This window comes from Pteropus vampyrus, unplaced genomic scaffold (assembly GCF_000151845.1).
Source record: "Pteropus vampyrus isolate Shadow unplaced genomic scaffold, Pvam_2.0 Scaffold66, whole genome shotgun sequence".
Classification (NCBI taxonomy): Eukaryota; Metazoa; Chordata; class Mammalia; order Chiroptera; family Pteropodidae; genus Pteropus; species Pteropus vampyrus.
The window spans coordinates 2,529,581-2,539,187 of record NW_011888847.1 but is presented as its reverse complement, the minus strand read 5'-3'; the positions used below and the strand labels follow the sequence as shown (position 1 = coordinate 2,539,187).

General features: G+C 41.2%; 1 pseudogene; it reads right to left on the bottom strand.

Moving 5' to 3' along the window:
• Positions 1–1,412: 1,412 nt before the first annotated feature.
• Positions 1,413–1,531, bottom strand: LOC111740641 (annotated as a pseudogene).
• Positions 1,532–9,607: the final 8,076 nt, after the last annotated feature.

Here is a 9,607-nt window from a genome sequence, read left to right as displayed (position 1 = left end):
TCTGAAAAAGATGAACCTTATGGCCTGAGTGTATTGCCTGTGAGAGTTAGAAGAAAGTTTCACAGAGCTGAGATGTAAACAGCTGCTAACCTTTGCTCTCTGAGGAGAATGCCTCCCCTTTGCTCTTTCCTCTGGAATTTTCTACATACCACACTGACTTTCATTAAAGGAGAATAGGCTTTTACAAACTTAGACTTGCCCTGACCTGCTCTGAAAGGGATTTATGCCAGGTACAGATATCCATACAGTAAAATTAGAGTTTCATTTCAATGAGAATTTTGTGGTGAAAGAAAAATAAAGTAGGCAAATGAGATAAAGCAAGAAATAGGATACAATGCTAGATAGAGATAGGACCACAAATTTGACAGTATGCCTCCCAGGTCAAATACACAGAATATTGGTTATAAGTTTCCTGGTTTCTAAAATGTAAATACAGGTGCCCAGACAAAGCGCAAGTGTACTGGTACTAAAACTAGGGAGAATTTTCTCCCTGCTCTAATGTAATACATTGAATTCCACCTTCAATAGTGACCCACAATGAATATAACAGGTTTCAAGGGGGCTATTCTTCAATAGACTAATGACACAGGTCAAAGTTCAATTCATCAGAATAATTATTTGAAGACCAAGACAATGTAGTCCAAGCCTGCAGCCATCTAATGGTGTCCCTTTGACCCAAGAATAATATTTGGAATATAGAGAAGCAGATGAATGACTTATCCTTCAAGTAATCCTCCATGAACATTATTTTTTAAAAATAAGCTTCTGCTCAGAATAGAGCTGCAGAGTTTGAAGTTATACTATTAAAATCAAGGAAAAGCCTGAAGTTCAGATAATCTATTGTTTCTACTAAAGGAAGGCTGGATATGCTTTGGCCATAAGCCAAGTGGAGGTTGAGGCCGAAGTCCTCCTCCACCAAGTTAAGGAGCCTAACCAGGATTGGAGCCAGCATTAAAATCCACTGAACCTCCACACAGAGTGGGCCAAGAGAAGCAGCAAAGTTGCCCACAGGAATTAGTTCTGCATCTATTCCAACCTGTCTCATAGCCCCAAAAGCTATGTGTCACAGAGGTCAGTCACTGCATGTTAGCCTAGAAAATATTCAGAGCAACCGTTATCAATTGCCTGCTAAGGCCACAAAACATTTAATAAAGTGATCAGGACATTTAGAATCTTAATACCAATTCATGAATAAAAGACACTGCATGGCCTAACAAAAACTAGCTATACACAGTTATCTTTCTAAGTCATAGAATGAGAGTGCTAGTGTGAGAAAGAAGGGGGAAGAGTTATACCAATGTTTAAAAAAAAATGTTTGGAGATCACTATGCATTATTGTTGTTGAAAATAGATACTTGTCCTGCAAAGTCTTCTGATGACATGAAAAGAAAGTTCTAAGAAAAATTTTTTTAAGCCTACAGCACCTGTTATTACTAGGTGGTCTCCCATTCAGATGTGAACCAGGTCTGACCCTGCTTAGCTTCCGAGATCAGATGAGATCAGGCGTGTTCTAGGTGGCATGGCCGTAGACGAAAGTTCTATGAAATTGTCATTTGTTTTTCCCTCAGTGCCACTGTCCACAGTTCCTAATAAACCCTGAAAGTCTGTTTCACATTTTCCTTCCCACACAGGCATCATGCTGACAGTCTGGCCTTTCCAAACCACCAGGCAACTTCAACTGAACTGATTATATTTTAATTAAGTCTAGTAGACCAGTCCTAATCCCAAGAAACTATGACATTGTCCCCATCAGAAATCACTACCCTCATTTGCCAAGCTGGACTCATCCCATAGGCAAGTGAAGAAACAAAGTTTTTCCTGTTATTCGTCAGGAGCAATGAATTTAGAACATAATTCAAATTACCCTTAAGTGCCTTAAGAGGGAAGGATTCATTTATATGCTTTTGATTCCCCATGACACCTAGTAGTGTACACTGTAGAAGCTCAATAATTGCTGTCATTTGCTGACTACTTACTTTATTAGCGGTACTGCACTTGAAGCTTTACATAATTTATTTCATGCATACATTGTCATTCGTTCTAACAATTCTCTTAGAACGGTACTAATATCCCCATTTTATAATGGGGAAATAGAGGCTCTGGCAAATCCACTGACTCATCCAAGACAAAACAGCTCCTAAGTAGCAGAGTTGTAGGCTTTTATCCCAAGACTGCCTGAAACTAAAGCCTTAGCTCTTTCCACTCCACTGTGCTATCTCCTAAAAACACCTCATGAAAGCTACAGGCTCCTCCAGTGAATGGTGAACCAATGATAGAAGTCAGAGGTGGGCAAACCACGGTTCAATCACACATAAACCTTCTAACGATTACAAAGTCCAACAACAAAATTGACCATGAGGTAGTGAATGCTTCATCACAGAAACAACTTTCTAATTGAGATAATATAGAAGGGATCGCTACTCCACTTGAACAGCTAGACTAGATGATATCAATATCTAAAATCAAAACACAAAGACTGAAAGTCAGATTCTGAGAAATGAGGCCAAAGCGGAATTCCAGGTCCCTGTCATTAGTACCTTATACATGAAACACTGTGTTTCAGGAGACACAGAGATGAAAAAGACACAATTCCTAAAGTAGGGGAAGGGTTATAATTTGAGCTGAGTATTAAAGAAAAATAGGATTTCAGAAAATGAGAGTGGAAAAGAGTTCAATGTTATGCCTAGTCCCTAGTAAAAGGAACAGAATATTCAAACTCAGAATGTTGAGAGAGTATTGAAAATGTTTAGGAAAATAGAGAATACATCATAGAAATAGCGAGAGAGAAGCATAGAAGGGTCATGTGAGGCCATGTTATAGAGAGCTTTGAATGACGAAGGGACCTAGATTTTAGTGGATTATATTTGGCAATCATTGAGGCTTTTGAACAAGGGAATTATTTATTCATGGCTATGGCTTAAACAGAACAATCTGAATCCTCAATTAAAAAATATTATCCAAAATAGAATCCAAAAATGTATGAAACAAATTATATACCAAGACTAAGTGGAATTGTTTTCCAGGTATGCAAGGCTGGTTAAACACTCAAAAATCAATCAATGTAATCCACAACATCAACAGGCTGAAGAAGAAAAATATAATTATATAAATCAATTCAAGAAAAACATTTGACAAAAATCCAACATTCATTTATAGCAAAAACACTAAGTAAACTAGGAATAGAGAGAAACTTCACCAGCTTGATAAAGAACATCAACAACAACAACAAAAAAAACTACAGGTAATATCATGTTTAACGGTGAAAAATAAGTGTCTTCCCGCTCAGATCAGGAACAAGGCAAAGATGTCCACTGTCATCATTCCTTTCATAATCATAGTGGAAGTCCTAGCTACTAAAATAAGACAAGAAGAGGAAGTGGGGGCAGGCATAAAGATGGTAAAGGAAGAAATGAAACTGTCTTCATTCACAGATACCATGATTACCTATGTAAATAGATCAATCTAGCATTCACCATCAAGAGACCCTTACTAATTTGGTAGCATAATTTTGAATCAAGAGAGTGAACTAATTTCTCAAGCTCGAGTAGAGACCTGCCAGAGGCCACATTAAAATAAATTTAAATTTAAATTAAAAGCAAACAAAGCCAATTTAAATAGCAAACTTGAGCTGAGTTGATATAGATGTTAAGGCATGAGATAAAAAGTGAGAAATTTCACTAAATGTCAGCTATCAAGTTATCTGTTCTGTTTAGGCAAACTCAGGAGCACTCTCTCTCCTCCTCCACCCCAGAAATTGACTTCTGTTCTGTTCTGGAAGGTAAAGCATAACGTGATAGCTGTGTACTAATAAGCTGCTTTATAAAGGCAATATATTTATTTCATCTTCTTCCTTATCTTCTTCCAGGCTCAGTCCAAGCAATTAGGATAACACTAAAAACAAAAATGGCCACAGTACAATCCAACATTTCCATATTTCTGTAATGGTTTCCAAGAGAATAGGTCCTTGTATATCTATCAAAATAGAGCAGAAAGCTTTAGAACAATTCAATCAATGAGAATGTAGTTCAGTACTGACAACGTGTAAGACTCAGTAGAGAATAAAAAGAAGTCTAAGACAGTTATAGCATGGTGAAAGACAAAAAAGTAGAATTTTTAGAGTCAGATGAACCAACCTGAGTTTTGAGTCTTGCACCGTTACCCCCAGCCATGTGACAAGTAAGTTTCTTAATCTCGGAGCCCTCAACTTTCTCGCTTTTGCCATGAAAATAATAATATCTATCTAATGTTGTGAGAATGAAATCTGAAAATACACATGAACTTGGTTGGATGCAAATGGCTAAACAAATGTTTTGTTTATCCAGCTGGTAAGGCAAAACCTACATGTGAGAGCATTATGTAGATGAGAGTTACAGGCAGTACAAAAAGCAGAGGGAGAATTCTGTGGGCTGGGTTGGACAGCAAAGGCATCCCGAAGGACATGAGATTCCAATTGAATCTTAAAAGATTCAGAGTAGAGTTCGGACAGGGAAGAGAGGAGAGTTGCTGGCATAAAGGAGGCATTCAAAAATAATTACTGAATGAGTGAATGAGTGAATGAATGAATGAACGAAAAGCATAAACAAAAGAACAAACTGGAATGTCCGATCAATATTGCAGAGGCAGCGAGTAGACCAAAGATTAAAATTAAAGATGGTCTTGACTCTGCAGAAATTTTATTTAAATATCTCTCTGACCTATCTGTGGCCTGCATATTTGGGTGAATACATTTCCTGTAGCCCAAGTGAGACAAGACAACTCTTGCACCTGCTGACATATTTAAACCTATACATTATCTCAACGGCCACTGTTCTCTTTTGCACGGCACCTAGAATGCTAAAGTCAGCTTCCTCCACAAACCACAAGGCAAAAGATTCTCATGGGGAAAAAAAAGGTGCCAAGGCATCTTCTGTCTTTGGTGTTTTGTTTTCAAAATGAAGCTTTCAGGTAAGACTAATGGTCGAAGGGACAAAGCAGTTGAGGGTTGGGAGGAGGTGCAGAGGTAGAGTTTGAGAACAGGTAACGGAGAGAGGTGGAGGCAGCAGAAATTGATGGGAAGGACCCTAGAGATCTGGGCTCTGCTTTAGGGCATGTTGTTAATCTCTCTGTGATCTTGGGCAGGTCACTTTACCTCTCTGGACATCAGTCTTGTTATATGAGCATCAGGAAGTAGATGGAAGTGACCTCCGAGAATCTTATAGCTCTTACATTCTAGAACTGCAAATGAAAAAGATCTTATTTTCTGTGCTGGGAAGAAGCGGGTCAAGCCAGCTCTGCTTTTCTAATGCTCCTTTATCCATTCTCTCCCTCAAAACCCCAAATGACCCAGAGAAGTAACTGCCATCATCATTAAAGAACCAATGAATAAAGGTTGGAGGAGTCACTGAGTCTGTTTTTTCCATATGTTATTCTTACTGTCCCATAAATGAGAAAAAGTCACCGCAGGAAGATTTCTGCTGGGGCTTTAAGTGGGATTGTTCATCACATCCTAATCTCAGAAACATCATTATGGGCACCACACTTTTGCTAGATGTTGACAGACTGGCATTTGCCTAGAGGAGATGAACCAGAATGGCAAAGGTCTAGCAACTTTGTCTGATGAGAAACAAGTAGGAATGAAGACAAACAGGCTGAACAGGAGCAGACTCAGAAGACGCATGATGATGACCACGACCAGCTGAAGGGTGGACAGAGAGGTTGGGTTTGTTTCGCGTTGCTCCACAGGACAGAATCAATGGCCACCAAAGGAACTTCCAAGGGAATCAGTTGACATCGCCACTGGAAGAGAATCTTGACCGCAATTAGAGTATCTAAGGGTATCTCATGGGGTTAGTGACGTTTCCCATCCCAGGAAATGTTCTAGGCCCAAAGCTCCATGCTCATCTTCCAGGAGAACTCAGAGAACATATATTCAATCGGGCGAGGGGTCAAGGCTCCTTCCCAATGCTGAGATTCTATGATTCCACAACAGAGGTGTATGCTGTGTGACTGTATTTACTGCTTTCCATTGATCTTCCAGGGGGCAGGGACTTCTAGGCTTTTGGTTTAAAGTTCCCTAATGTCCATCTTCTCTCTCACTCAGAAGTCACACCAATGTGATCAGAAACAAAATATTTCAGATGCAATTGAGATCATTAGTTAAAGGTCTTGTAAAGCCTTTGCAGAGTGAAAAATGCTTTATGTTTGGAATTTTCCTTTCAGATTATCATAGAGAGGGTCCCATCCTTCCCGTGCTCAACAGAAAATAAAATATAGTTACTTTTACACAGCATCCGAGCCAACCTAACACAGGGTAGTGGAGGGGATTCAGAACAAACTCCACAGCATCCAGGAGAACATACCATCTCAAGTGCCATCCAGAGAGGCAGAAAGACAACTGACTGTGGCCTGCTCTTGCACTGGTTTCAAGTTTCTTTGACCACTTCTAGAGTCTCTGGCCTAGCTTTCCTTTCTTAAATTGTTCCCTATTTGCACCCAAGACGTTCCTCATCAAGAAATCATTAAATATTACATGGCAATACTGTCTTATAAACAAACCACCTAACTGTCCATTGTAAGGGGAACATTTTATTAACTTTGAACTGCCCATGCATTGCAATATTATGCAACCCTGAGCAAAAATCAGTTAAAATTCATGAAGCAACGTGTAAAGGTGCCAAGGCAGGGGGAAAAACTGTACATATTTTAGGGTTATAATTCTACCAAATATTCCTGTATATGTACAATAATATAAAGAAAACTATTTAAGAAAAATAGATGAAATGACCTCAGGGGAGAATTATTTGAAGGGCAGGTTCTCCCTCTTCCCTTTACCCCCCGCAGGCCTGTATTTAAATTTTTCATTAATTTCTTAAAAACAATTGCCTGGCAATCAATAATATAAACAAACAATTATCTCAGCATTACCATTTTTTCCAGCACTACATTTTGAAGGCCAGTTTCCTTCCCTCACGACACACTCATATGCAAACGGGGGCTGGTTTGGTTAATCCGATTTTTATTTGAAGTTGCTACAGCTTGTTCACACTGAAGGTTACCTCATAAGAAAATAAGTCCTCCTTATTCAGCGGAGTGAAAGTGAGCATCCCCCGGCCCACCCACCTCTTTGGGTGCCTGCCTCTCTCTCTCCAATGGTGTCCCATGTGCTTGGTGTTCAATGGTGTATATTCCCTCTCCCAGACACGGGGTACATGCCCCAAGGGACATGATCCTCTCCTTAGTCTTAGATCCTGGGGCCCTTTATAAGGAGTTGGGGGAGGGGGGGAGGTACAGAAAATGACAACCTAGCTGAAGCAGGGATTGATATAGGGGCTGGATGAGGGTTCTCCTGGCTGCCCAGCCTTCTGCCAAGAACCATTCCTGGGATGAGAACTGCTGTTCTCAGGGAAAAGTGTTGTCTCCCCTACCACCCCCCACTTTGGGCTCCAGGGTGTGATGCCGTGTCTGTATATTCTGTACAAAGGTACTTGTCCTTTCTCTTTATAAACTGCATTCGACATGGATTAAACCAACAACAACAAAAAGTGAGCATCCCCAAACCAACTATGGCCAATTCCTGTGCCGTGTGCAGAATAGCAACAAAGACTGTTAAACAGTACCTGCCCGCAGCGGGCTGCCAGCATCCCTCTGCCCCGGGCATTTGAATAGCTGCTGCCCGCCAGCGGGCTAAAGCGGGCAGTCCTACATGCACTAACGAGTCCCAAAGTAGCTTTCACAATTCAGGATCTGGTCTGGCCTTGAAGTTGCCAGGTTCTAGAAACTTTGTTATTTCCTTTTTTATTCACTTGCATCATCAAAGGGATCAAACACATAATCATTTTTCCATATTTGAGCAGAACCCATTACAGTTGCTGAGAAGTGGTAATTGAGTTTATCAAATATAATTACCCCCACTCAACCCACCTCCTCCTCAGTTTGCCTCTCTCAATCAGGAAAAACTAACTCCATCTTTCACGAAGGACACTTACATATTTGAATGGCTTCCCGGGAGTCTTTGAGTGGCATATAATTACATTTAATTTAATTTTTTTTACATTAGTCCCTGAGGCTTTGATCCAAAGTCTTTATTATTCTGATATAAGGAAAATAAAGCTCCACCTCAAATTAAACATTTGCTTTTGCGTATGGTTTGTTTTTCACGGCACAACTGGTCTCTGTCAGCCTTTGGTTCCCAGCAGCCACTTCCAGGCTTGGCATCTTTTCCAGTTCCTTGTTTTCCCATCAGGTGTCAGATCACCAGGAGCCTGAGCACACACTCAGGTTTCAGGGGCACCTTCAGACCGCAAGGTCCCAGCTGACACATATGGGAATCTAACATCTCTTATAGTTTCCAAGTGAGAGGTAAATGATCATGACCTTGAATTTAGGGGATGGGGCATTAGTGTTGAAATAGACATGGATGGAGGAAAAGTAAAGCTCTCACGAATTTGTTTCAGGTAATCTACCCATGTAAGTCACAATCTGGCCAACTTTCCCTTTTTAAACTAACATTTATTAAGTACCTGCAACATGAGAGGACACTATATCTGTCCCCAAGTATACTATACCCAACAGTATTGCAAAAGAAAGATGAAAAATGGTAATAGCCGGAGGCCAAATGAAATTCGGGCTGTCGTAGAGGTGCAGAAAACATGCAGAGGAACCTCAGAAAGAAGGACAAACTCCTTGAGCCATTCCTCTTCAGCGTTAGGGCAAAACCCCTTCCCTCTGTGGTGGCCAAGCCAACCATCCCGTTGTCGCCGAACCTCCATTATCCAAATTCTTTAGGGGCTGCCTGAATCCTGCCTAACTTAGATTGAGGAGTTTATCACCCATAACCACTGACTTCCTTTTCACCCAATTTCCGGAATCGTCTCTGGGGCGATTTTTCATCCATGTTGAATGATACCCAACATCCCAGTCTCCCCGGGCCTCTCACACTCTCAGCTCCGGTGCTCTTCGCTTCCTTTCCAGACTGGGCTGCCCATGCCCTTGGTCCCACGTGGAAACCGCTTCATCTTTGAAGGCTTAACCTCTATACTCCACACCCAGATCACAAACTCTGATTCCTCCAGCGGTCACTCAGGTCCCCCTACTATACCTACCTCTGACCTCACCTTGACCTGAGCTCTTGACTCTACCTAGTTCTGCGCATCTCTCATCCTCTCCTGACTTCGCTTCCTTCTCCATCCAGCCAAGATCCTGGAGGGTTTCGCTTCAGTTGTTCTCTGAAAAACCACCTCAGTTTGGTCATCTGCTTGTCTTTCTATCACATTCACCCCATAAACCCCTAATCCTGGATTATTCTAAATATCCTCCTTCTATACCTTCTATAGGACTGCTGGAGAAAACCTCACCCGAATGAAGAATGATGCCGCGCAAGCTGACGGCACCAGCTTCTCCCTCGGCACTCTCCGCAGCTCCTCTCGTTCCCCTCGGAGTCTCTCCTACTTCTGTGTTTCCTCCTTCCCAACTCCACTTTCTTCCCTCTTACTTGACCCTAGTAGAAATGTAAATTAAAATCTCTCAACTTCCTGTCTTTTCATTGCCACTACCTAGAAATCTATCTCCATCTGCCCTCAGCACTACCCCTCCTCAGAGGAAAGACAATCTGGTGTTCAGATGTGTCCAT